This window comes from Lutra lutra, chromosome 15 (assembly GCF_902655055.1).
Source record: "Lutra lutra chromosome 15, mLutLut1.2, whole genome shotgun sequence".
In the NCBI taxonomy this organism is placed as follows: Eukaryota; Metazoa; Chordata; class Mammalia; order Carnivora; family Mustelidae; genus Lutra; species Lutra lutra.
In genome coordinates this window covers 35,602,330-35,613,449 of record NC_062292.1, presented here as the reverse complement: position 1 = coordinate 35,613,449, position 11,120 = coordinate 35,602,330, and the positions used below count along the sequence as shown (strand labels likewise).

General features: G+C 35.8%; 1 long non-coding RNA gene across 1 annotated transcript; it reads left to right on the top strand.

Moving 5' to 3' along the window:
- The first annotated feature begins 397 nt into the window (after positions 1-397).
- LOC125086443 (uncharacterized) lies at positions 398-7,784 on the top strand. The gene is made up of 3 exons (XR_007123196.1): positions 398-427; positions 2,036-2,113; positions 4,394-7,784. It is a non-coding gene; the product is annotated as an uncharacterized LOC125086443 (long non-coding RNA).
- The last annotated feature ends 3,336 nt before the right edge of the window (positions 7,785-11,120 follow it).

Here is an 11,120-nt window from a genome sequence, read left to right as displayed (position 1 = left end):
CTGAGCCTAATCCAAGAGCTGGATGCTCTACCACATGAGATACCCACATGCTCCTAACTTCATTTGTTATTTGACCCATAGATATTTCAGAAATATGTTTAAAAATCTTCAAACATCCTTGTTTTTTTAAATGTTATTTTAAAGAAATGTGTAATTCCATTTTAGTCAGAAAAGTTAGTGTCTGTGATATGGTAGCTTTCCCACTTACAGAGACGTGCTTAATTGACTTAATAATACAAACTTAACTTTCACAAGTGTTCCATGTGTGCTTGAACACAGTGTGTATTTGCCAATTGCTGGGTTCAGCATTCTATATATAGCCTTGGAGTAAATGTGTTAATTACGTCACTCAAATCTATTTCTAGCTAATCTTTTGCCTGCTTGATCTATCATTTTTGGAGGGAATTGCATTAAAGTTTACCACTGGGTGAGTTCATTTTGCTATTTTCTTTTTGTAGTTCTATCAATTTTTGCTTTATATACTGAAATTATTTTAGTAGATATAGAAAAGGATAGAATTGTTATTTTTTACGGTGAATGAAAAACTTATCAATATTTAATGATACTCTTAATCTTCAGTAATTTTTTTATGTTAAGGTGTATTTTGCTTGAAATTATTGTATCGATATGAGCTTTCTTTCTACTAGTATTTACCTAAAATATCTCTCTTCATCCTTTCACTTTTGACATTTCTGTATCCTTACTTTAAGATATGTCTTTGGTAAAAGTATAAAGCTGAATTTTCTAAAATCCATTTTAATAATCTCTGTCCTTTAATTGGCGAGTTTTCAGTCCACTTAACATTTACTGTGATTACTTATCCACATGGATTTATTTCTAACATCTTATTACATGTTTTCTATTTGCCCTATGTTTTCTATTCTTTTTTCTTTTTTCTCATTTTTTTAGATTGGTCATTTTTTTAATTCAATTTTTTCCCTCATAATAATTTGGAAGTTTTACATTCCATTTCAATTATTATAGACACTAACTTTAAATTTTTAATAATAAGTATATTAATTTTAACAAAGTCTACCAATAAGTATTTCCCCTTTTGTCATACATGTTGTTATATACCACTAATTTAATTTTATCTTCATACATTTATTTACTTATTCAGCAAATATTTATTGAGTGCTTGTTATGTGCAAACACTGTGCTAGTAGCATGGGATAAGTTTTCCAAAATACATATAGTAAGAAAAGCCTTCTAAAGAAAGAATTCTTAACCAACACCCTTATGAGGGTTAAGAGTTTTAGGGAAACATTTTTTTTTGTTTCTCCTCTTTGTCTCACCACAAGACCCAAAGTCCAGGCAGAAATAGAAAAATTCCTTTGTAATTTATCTTTGTATATAAGCTGATAAGTAGAAACTGAAAGAGATCAAACTGCCTATACATACACACATTTATGAATACATATACACGCCTACTTGTGTATGTACCTATAAAAACAAATTTAGATTCCTGTTATTGCATAACATTTATCACCAAACCTTAAAGAAGAAAAGAAAAAAGAAAAACGAACATATTTTTTCTCTTGTTTTCCCTCTTCAGGTCAACCTCTTTCCTCTCTTTTAGCTAATTCTTTGGGGATTTACTTCTAGATTTCTAAATAACATGTTTACCTTACTACTTCCAGACTTTTCATTTTAGTCATTGTGTGCAAATCCCCTGGGTTGGCACCTGAAGCTGGGCTGGCTTTCACTTCACCTCTTCCATTACTCCCCTCCTCCATTCACTCCCCTTGTCTTCACAAGGTTAACTCCAGGAAAGACAGTAAGTGGTTCATTTTATGTAGTTATATCTTAATATAGACCTATATGATTTATGCCCGGCACTAGCTGTTTTATAACTATACAGACTCTATTTACAGATGAATCAAGCAACTTTAATATTTTTTCCCTTTTCTGAACTAGTTTTGTTTATCTTTTGTGGAAATAACTAGAGTCCTGAAGTTTTGTTTGCATAAGTTCCTATGCATTTATCATTGACTCAATCATAACCTCTTCACCATGATTGCATTCTTCTCTCAAGACATTCAGGTACACCAAACATTCTGTCAATTGCAACTTCTTCAAGAAAGATGGCTTGCAGCCTGCAAATGCACTCCAGGTAGGACTGGTGGCCATCTAATACTTGAAGCACGATCTCATCCTAGGCTGTCCCCTCACCCTCCTCCAAGGGAGTCTCTCTGTTTCTCTCCTGGGCTGGATCCCCTGTTTTCTGTGCCTCATCTTCCTTTTTCTGAGCTTCCTCCCCTATTTGTGACAAATGCAGCCTTTACCAGCATTTTACAAATCAATGTACTGGATGGAGGTAAAACTTTTCAGACCTTATATGTTTGAAATTGTCTTTACTCTCACACTTAGTTTAGCTAAGAAAATAATTATTTTTTTTTTAAGATTTTACTTATTTATTTGACAGACAGAGATCACAAGTAGGCAGAGAGGCAGGCAGAGAGAGAGAGGAGGAAGCAGGCTCCCTGCTGAGCAGAGAGCCCAATGTGGGGCTCTATCCCACGACCCTGGGATCATGACCCGAGCTGAAGGCAGACGCTTTAACCCACTGAGCCACCCAGGTGCCCAGAAAATAATTATTTTTTATAAATTGATTCCTTCTATAATTTTAAAAGCATTACTCCATTGTCATTTAGGTCCCAGCATCGCTGTTAGGTCTGAGTCTTGTTATTCCAATTCCTGATCTTTGGAAGTGATCTCTTCTTTCTGGAAACTTGTGGGATATTTTCTTTTGTTCCTTAGTGTTCCAAGAAACCATGAGGTGTCTTGGTGTGGGTTATGTTCACCTATAATGTTGGGTGATCAATACATCCTTTTTCTCTGGAAAAATATACCTGCCTGTTTGGAGGAAAATATCTTGAATTATATGGCTGTTTGGATTTTGGACTTTCTGAACCAGTGCCCTGGCTTTATCTTTTCAATAATATTTTCTATCATGTGTTTTTACTCTATTCTGGGTGATTTCATTATATTTTAAATTTCTGCTACAGTCTTTTTTATTTCCAGGGTGCTTTTTAATTTGTTTACTAAATATTGTTTTCTTTCTTTCTTTCCTTCTTTCTTTTTTGTTGTTGTTGTTTCTGGCTTTCTATTTTTGTTTTATGGAAATAATATCTTCTCTTATCTCTTTGAGGATGTTTGTAATTCTACCTTTTTTCCCCCTAAATATTCTTCCTTCTATATGGTCTCCACTTCCTCCAAGTGGTTTTCTTTTTCCTGTTTGTTTATTTACTTTTTTGTTTTGGTCTGTGTCTTTCACGATAGAGGCTTTCTTTGCCATGTGATCACCCTTGAGTATCTGCTCATCTGTATGAATGGGATGCTAGCAGCTGATTGGAAGCACTGAGAAAGTGGTTTGGCTTGCCAGGTGTGGTCTCCGCAGAGGGGGTGTTCTGGCTGGGATGTATCTTTGAGGGACTCCTGGCATCAGAAGCTTTAGCCCTTCTTCTTGTGCTTGCCAGAGGCCCCAGAATGTTCTCCTTTGTCTTCCCTAGAGGATTTAGTCCTAGATGCCTATAACTGGGAAGTGGCTGGGGAATCCCAGCTTTCAGTTTGGGCCCTTATTATCAGAATGATTTACCTGTCTGAAACAAGGGCTGGTATCTGACAGTCTAGAGCCTTTGTGTTTTATTTCCATCAGCCACTAACTCTTGTCATCTTGCTGCAGTTTGAAAGAAGCAGTCACCTGTGGTATGGTGGAATGGGACAAGTGAGATCAGGGTGGAAACTGGGGGGCCAACTGCTCTTCAACCAAATGGACCTTCAACCAATCATTTCATTTTTACCCTCAAATTTACCTCCACCCCCTAGAGATTCTTCATGCCAATTGTGAGTTTGGGGGGAAATTTGCAGTCAAAATTCTGCTGTTTCTTAGCTTTCTCTACTGCAGACTTAGGATGAAGTGCCCTAAGTTATCTTCTGAGTCAGTTACTACTCTTCCATAGGTTTTTAAGTTTCCAATATTTTACCACTACTGATTCTTTCCTCCAATCTGTTCTCATAGTAGTTCATTAAAAAAATATATTTTTGTTCTGATTTTAGTGGGGCTTCCAAAAGCCTGTCAGTAAATGATGTATTCATTCTCCATATATATCCAGAAGCAGAGTGCATTTCTTCCTCATCCTCCTTTTGCCAAGCATGTAGCGTTCTCCAGACGTCTTGGTTCCAGGCTCCACATTGAATGGGCTTTATATCTTCTCTTCCTTATGGTCCTTTAAACTAAAACCTTCACTTGATCAATTGCAAAACCACTCTAAGTAGCTTGGCATGAGCGCAGATTTATGACTGTTTTCCTGTTTCTGTAGGGATTTCTCTATCTTGTGAGCTCAGCTTTGCATTTAAACAGATGTCAATTATATTTTATTTTGTTTTACAGCAGGAAATTTCAGAGTATCTGGTCCAGCCTATAATTAAAGATGGAAGTCTCCTGTAGATTTTTTAGTCTCTCAAGACTGGCAATGGTTACTCAAGCAGATAACGTCATACTCATTCACTCATTTAACAAACATTAATTGACCCCATATCCTCAGAGCTGTGCTTGAAGCTACTTGTGGATATGTCCTGGTTGTACCTGTGCCCAAGATTATTGGAGAACTGAACAGAGCAAGACAGTTGTGCATGGGGTTCCTAACTGAGCCCAAGAGGGTCTGCCAAACCATGAGGTTTGAAAGAACCACCAAAACACACAAAAGAGGGTAGGGTAACAGTGATGGTGACTGTTAAAGAAAACTTGGTAATGTGGCTGGACCTTGATCATTGATCATTGGCCTTTGGAAAGAGACATTGGCATTTGGAAAGAGACATTTCAATCTGACACAAAAAGAGATGGGAATGTTTCCTCAACCAGAAGCTGTAATGACCAAATAGTGTTTCACCAGAAAATTCTGAGAGCTTCATGCTGACTACTGGGACAGGAAGGGATAGAGATAACTAGAGGCAGAGAATCCAGATGGGAATGACCACAACAGCCCATGGATGGACTATGGCTTCCATACTCAATTTTGTTTTTCTTTTTTGAGGAAAGAAGAGTTTATGAAGATCTCTAAAACTTCAAATGTATTTTTTTGAATTTTGATTTAGGATTCCAACTTTATTTCAACATCACACAACTACTTTGAAGTTCTGGTATGGAACATTATCTAGAGTCATATGTTTGCCAAATATCTCTAAATGACATAAAAATATTAAGTTCTTTGTAGTTTGAAAGGCCTTTCTAGATATGAAAACTTTAAAACAGATTTATTCATCATACCATCTAATTGCATTTTCACTCTGTGACCTCGGGCATCCGGTGTTGTACAAATCCAATATAGTCCTGAAAATATTTTGGATATTGAAATTCCAAATAGCTTGAACATGTATTTTCTTATTTTCAGTAGAAGAATAAAAAAGCATTTCTTAAAATCCTGATCAATTTTCCCATATATCACTAAACCACTCTTAGAAACATACACAATTATCCGTGGAGGATTTTGGAAAGATATAATGGATTTAAAACACCAGTTGCATAATGAACTCATTAGTAGTGAGTGGACAAATGCTCTGTGTGACCATGTTTTTTGATAGCTAATACATGTTACATTGTCCTTTCTTATTGTTTACGGTTTTGTATTCATTTTCTTTTTTCAAAATGCTGTTTTTATTCTCTTCTCTTTTTAGTTATAAGGTTTTCTAGACCTCTTCATGTACTTTTTTCATAGGCTTTTCCACATTCTTAGAAGGCATTTTCACTTACCAATGGAGGGAGGAGGAAGATGATGGCCATACGCACAAGTTTAAATAACCCAATCAACAAGACAAACAAGAGAGAAGCCATCTTACAGGGGAAGCAACTAAGATAGACCGCAGGGCGCCCCATGATCTCTTGCCCAGACTTGTGTTCAAATGATGAGTTTTTACTGGCCCCAGCATGCAGATATTTTATAGCAGAATTTCTTTCTTTTTTTTTTTAAAGATTTTTTTTTATTTTATTTATTTGACAGAGAGAGATCACAAGTAGACAGAGAGGCAGGCAGAGACAGAGAGAGAGAGGGAAGCAGGCTTCCTGTCAAGCAGAGAGCCCGATGTGGGGCTCGATCCCAGGACCCTGAGATCATGACCTGAGCCAAAGGCAGCGGCTTAACCCACTGAGCCACCCAGGCGCCCCTATAGCAGAATTTCAATTAGGATAATGCATGTGGGGTAAAAATGGTTCCAAGTCATTACAGAGAATATTTGGAGAATGTGATTCAGGTAGTAAATTCGATGTCTGTATTGTGTTCTGTGAACGCACTGTCTTTTGTTTTTTAAAAAAAAAAAGAAAAAAGAAAGAAAAATGTTTTTATAATTAACAAAATAAATCCAAAGCACAAAAATACAAAAAATAAAACCAATTATATTTATTTAATTCCTTATGGTTTGCACCCTGTCTTCTGATTAGACAACAAATCTTTTTGTGGAAATGACCTCATTTTACAACTCAATCCAACAGGGCGCCTGGGTGGCTCAGTCCCGCATCGGGCTCTCTGCTCAGCAGGGAGCCTGCTTCCCTTCCTCTCTCTCTGCCTGCCTCTCTGTCTACTTGTGATCTCTCTTTGTCAAATAAATAAAATCTTTAAAAAAAAAAAAAAAACAACTCAATCCAACAAATGATGCTGGCCGCCTACGTGGTGACACAGATGGAGTACCTCGGCTGAATTCGTAAGCTTGTTCCAGAAAGAGTTTGTTTGCTCCCAGTTTCCATGTCTGGATTCCATGTATCTGCCACTAGGTAGTTCGGTTACCTCTCCTAGCACTCCACTTCCCCAAACAAACGAAACCTTTTCCCAACCATGACCAAAGCAGCAAACAGTCGGATCATTCATACTCATTCATTCATTCAAAATGTGATTATTAAAATAAGAACATGAATTATTAGACCACGAATAATCACAAATCAATGCGTGTGATTCCTATATATTTTAGAGAAAAATCGAAAGCCGTAAAACACATAAGGGGGCAAATTAAGTATCCTTTCCCCATTAAACTTCAATTTTTGGCCATAACCTCTTCTTCTCCTAACCCCACTTTCCTTATTTTGCAAAAACATTTTACTTTCTTAGACTAAGTTGCCAGTGTCAAAAAGACCTAAATCTTCAAAGGGTCCCAGAAGCTCAGTCTCTTCTTTTCTCTGCTTCAGCGTTTCTTGTGGTTCTGGGGTCAAAAGCCTATAAGCTATTTCCTTCACTTATTAGAGAAAGGCATTCTCTTTCACTCCTTGGTACTCTGAATAGATTCTGACGTACGTTAACTGGCAGGCTAGACTTCCAGAGGAAATCTGGCTCTAAGCTTCCAGAACTGACCTTCCTTCCTCTTTTCTTTTCTTTTCTTTTCTTTTCTTTTCTTTTCTTTTCTTTTCACAGTCATAAGAGGAAAAATCAGGAAGACAATGGCAAGCAGTGACAAACACTTATACACCCAACAGGACAAAACGTTCTCCCAGTGATCAGGGCAGCTGTCATTGACCCAGACTGACTTCCTCCCCTCCCCCCTCTCCTCTCCTCCCCTTTGAAGGCACATAAATTCAGTGTCTACTGAGGAGACAGTTTTCACAGGCTCCCCCAGGTCAGTACTGTCTAAGGACAACACACTATAAGCCACATATGTCATTTAAAACTTTTCTGCAGCCATATTTATTTATTTATTTTTATTTTTTTAAAAAATATTTTATTTATTTATTTGACAGAGATCACAAGTAGGCAGAGAGGCAGGCAGAGAGAGAGGAGGGAGCAGGCTCCCCGCCGAGCAGAGAGCCTGATGCGGGGCCCGATCCCAGGACCCTGGGATCATGACCTGAGCAGAAGGCAGAGGCCTTAACCCACTGAGCCACCCAGGCGCCCCTCTGCAGCCATATTTAAAATAAAAATAAATAGGTCAGTTAACTCTACTAATATACTTTATATAACACAATGTACTCAAAATACTACCTTTCAACATATAATCACTATATAATATAATAATGTGATTTTTTAGAATCTTTTCTTCATATTAAGTGTACTCTATACATACTGCACAGCAAATTCGGATGGCTTGGTTTTTATGGGGAATAGAAGACTGGGAGACTCACCCCTCCAACTCTAGCACAGGCAGTGTATGATTTTATAAGTGTTATAGTTAGAAAAGTATATTCACATATCTAAGTGTTCCAAACCTACTTAAAAGTTTCCTCATAACTGAAAATCATTATCCTTCAATAGTCACATCCACATTGATAAAACCCATTCATCTTTTAGAAAAAAATAGCTTTGACTTCAAAGCAGAGGACATCATTTTCAGATCGATGTCTGCTTAAGTAAATTCATTAACTCGTGTTAATTCAGTATTAACATTGAACTCAAAATAGTATTGACAGATTGAAAAGCAGCTGTCAATATCGAGTTCTTCATATTTTTCTTATAGTTCTTGCAGCCAGTTTACATAGTCCTTTCAATTACAATGAAAATGTTCTGCATATTGACTCATGAAAGGAAAGTATAAAAATTATTATTATTGATTCTATTATGAAAAGCTTCGATTTCAATTTCAAGTCTTGCATTTGTTTAGGTAGGTCACTGATAAGCTTTTCCTTTCTTTGGAGCTCCAAATTTAGCTCACTTATATGCAATGTGATATTGGTGTGAAAATATAGATCATTTTTTATCTCTGATTATTGGATATTTGGTAGATATTCCTTTATTTTCAAGGATGAACCTTGGAATTGGACTTAATAGTATATTAACGCTTGTAAAACTTTTTCATCACTCAATCTAAGAATATTGGCAAAGAAGTCATGAGGCCATTAAATTCACTGTCTTCTACTTCTTTCAACACTTCTGTTCACTTATAATGATTCACTGCATTTGCATGTATACACTGAATGATTTTAACAACTGTATCCATGACAGATTTCATGGAGTCTGCTTCAGAAAACTGGGCATAAATATTTTTAAGCTGTATCATATAGTGAAACAAAGAAAGGAAACATCAGTTCCTTTTTAAAAATTCCAATAAATCTGTGATTTGAGTTAACATAGCTGGAAGATTGTTTATTGTGTTAGAAACTAACTTTTTAAAAGCTAGCCAAAATTCTTCCTTGACAGATATAAAATAAAAAATATCTACGCCATGAGTTTGATATTTTAGGCTATGAATGGACAATATTTCTTTATAAAGTAAGACGTCCTCAGAGACAAAACAAACTCCAAGTACTCATTGGGCAGTGTCTTTTATATCTTGTGACTCATTTAAAGCTAAAACAAAACAAAATGAAAACTTGTAATTTTTCAGATTTTGATATTGTTAAGAAGGTCTTGTATTTTATAAGCAATTGTTTGGTAGCTTAATTGAAGTTCTTTTGGTGAGATATCTTTTAAAATATTTTCCTCATAATTTTCCAATAAAATTTCTATAACTGAAATAATAGTTTCTTTTACCATGTCTCCATCTAAAAAATATATGCATGTGTGTGTATATATGTGAGAATCAGAGCAGTTTTATATCTGGCCAAAATGACAAGCTGACATCTTCTTTAAAATTCTTAAAATTTTGTGACAACATGGATAGACATGGAAGACATCATGCTAAGTGAAATACATTAGTCACGGGAAGGCAAACACTGCATGATTCCATTTATAGGAAGTATCTAAACTAGTTAAACTTAAGAAGGCAGAAAAGAGAATATTGGTTGCCGGTGGGTGCGGGGAGGAGAAGATGGGGAATTGTTCAATGGTATAAATGTACTTCTAACAGATGAGTAAGTTCTAGAGGTCTGTTGTACAACATTGTGCCTATAGTTAACAATATAGTATTGTGCACTTAAATCATTAGGATGATAGATCTCATGTTAAGTGTTTTTAACACACTCACACACACAGCAAAGGGACACAGGGAGACTTTGGGAGGTGATAATATGTTTATTTCATTGACTGTAGTGATATTACAGGTGTCTACATACAACCAAATTCATCAAATTATTTACATTTAAGTATGTGCAGTTTTAAAAATTTCAATTATACCTCAATAAAGCTGTAAAAAAGAAAAAAAAAAAGATATGAGGAATCTACGCAAGTCAAACCTGTAAAAAAAGAAACAGAGAAGTAAAATGTCAGTTACCAGGTTATGGGGATTGGGGAGATTGATGGTGCTTAAGGGTATGAACTTATAACCAGTGGTGAATAAGCCATAGAGATCTAATGCACGCTATAAGGAATATAGTCGGTAATGCTGTACTATCATGACAGAATGTGATAAATATTGCTTCAATGGCAATCATATGACTCTATGTAAAGGTATCAAAGAAACATGCCATACACCTTAAATATTTAATTGCAACAGGTCAGATTCATCAGATAAAAACAAAATTAAAAACTTTAAAGATGTATGTATTTATTTACTTATTTATTCATAGAGTGTGAGTGGGGGAGGGGCAAATGGGGAGAGAGAGAATGAATCCCAAGCAGACTCCCTGCTGAGCAGGGGAGCCTGACCCTGGGCTGGATCCCATGACCCTGAGATCATGACTTGAGTCAAAATTAAAAGTCAGACACGTAACCAGTGGAGCTACCAGACACCCCCCCAAATTAAAAACTTTAAAGAAAGAACATAGATTGTCTACAAAGGGAAAAAAGAAAAAAATTTCTTAAATATTTGATTCTAATTTGAAGTATGGTTTCAACAATTTTTTTTTTAATATTGAGAGGAAACTTACCAAATTCACCACGTGTTTGGTGAAAATGTCTCTTACTTTTGCACATTTAGTTATCTTTTAAAAACTTTATACAAACATCAGCTTTCTCATCTTGTACCACTTCAGTAAATGATGATTGCCGTTCGTTGTGACATTTACAACAGATCTTTTCCATGACAGTACTAACTCCTGGACCTCTAAGCCATGCAGCACTAGTCGTACAGCCTCATTTTGAATTTAAAAAAATGAAAATTGTGTTAAAACGAACATAATATTTTCGATTTAACTATCAATTAGATTTATGGGTATCCCTGAAACTTGTACCGTCTACACAGAGCATTCAAATAAGCACATCATAACATTCCGCTGGCATACAGAAAAAAGTCATTTTTTTTTAAAGATTTTATTTATTTATTTGACA